The sequence below is a fragment of the Schistocerca serialis genome, chromosome 1 (genome assembly GCF_023864345.2).
Source record: "Schistocerca serialis cubense isolate TAMUIC-IGC-003099 chromosome 1, iqSchSeri2.2, whole genome shotgun sequence".
Taxonomy (NCBI): Eukaryota; Metazoa; Arthropoda; class Insecta; order Orthoptera; family Acrididae; genus Schistocerca; species Schistocerca serialis.
Window position 1 is genome coordinate 1,189,224,643 of NC_064638.1, and position 1,461 is coordinate 1,189,226,103.

Below are 1,461 nucleotides of genomic sequence, written 5' to 3' on the forward strand. Positions count from 1 at the left end.
CGCATCAACTGTGTCTTGAGGCCTACAAAAATAGTGTGACACGTGGGCAAAGAGGCAAGCTGCTCAAAATGTTGGGAACTTTTGACACAACGTCGATGGAGGCACTGTGACTGGTGTTGGCAGTGTACAGTGTACCCCACTGACATTACCATCATTCAAAGGGCAGCAGTAAAGTAGCTGAGAGTACACATTTGCATACAACTGATTATCAGCGGCATGAGAATCTCATCCTATTGCACCATCAATTCAGTGTACCCACATGTTAAATTAACGATATTATGGTAACGCTATACCTGTATTATTGCAATTAGGCTATCGTCGGACTGCAGCACCTATGTGTCTAAAGATGTTTTACTGACTGTCTTTAGCTCCAGCTCCAGATGTGGCATAGAAAATAAGCAAATTAGATCATTAATACTACATTTAGAGAGACACTGTAAGACGAAATCATAAATTGAGAGAAGAGTACTTTATGATTAAAGTAAGTGTATGTAAGTGTTAGGCCTATAAATGTCTAATTTCATCGTGGTTGACTTGCACAGTCATGACTAACATGGTCATGTGAGCAAGATTTTAAATAGGCAAACAAGCCAAAGCTCGAGATCCTTTGCCAGCGTGCGGTTGCATTGGTGAGGTGTTCCAAGACGTTGTGTAATGACACAGCCGTTTTGGCTTATGTCCGTTATGTCAGACTCGGTTTCAACCACTTCAGGACTCTGAAGGTTTGTATCTCCGAATGTTGTTGAACTAAGTAACAGCCCACCTACCAGTCATTCAGTAATCTCCAACAGTAGTAAATTTGTTTCTGTTTAAAGACTTTTATGTAGTACTGGAAGTTTGAGATTTCCTTGCGGATTTTAGTGATTTGTTGCTCGGCTATGAACATTTAGTCCACATTTGATACTGTCTGCGAATGCACTGCTTAATTGTTCTGTGCAGTCTTCAGTTAGTATTGTGTCGATTTACCAGTCAACATCAAGTCAGCATTCAAAAATAAATTTATCTGTGTTTATTGGAGAAAATATGTGGTCATTGTTCATTCCATTGTTTATAGTCCACATTATAATCCTACAGATATATTTCTTAGACTTTACACTTTAAAGATCATTCCCCATTAGTAAATTATTTAATTATTTCGCTAATGTAAATGCTCAAAAATACGCTTCAAAAGTTGTCCATATGTCTACATGTTCCTAAACCAACAATGCATGATCGAACCCCTTTTGACCAAGAGATCCAACAAAAAGTAAAAAAAAGTATATGAAAAATAAGTTCTTGCTCTTACCCTCTACTGGCTTGGTACCAACTAACTGATATCATCTGCAGATTAAGCACATTTGTTATTGCCAAAGCCGCAGTCAACTTGCAGCTTTCTCAATAAGCAAGTTAAGCAACATTAACGTACCCATTTTTGTATTTTTAACATTAGTATGTCGTATATTATTAAGAAATAAGAGGTAG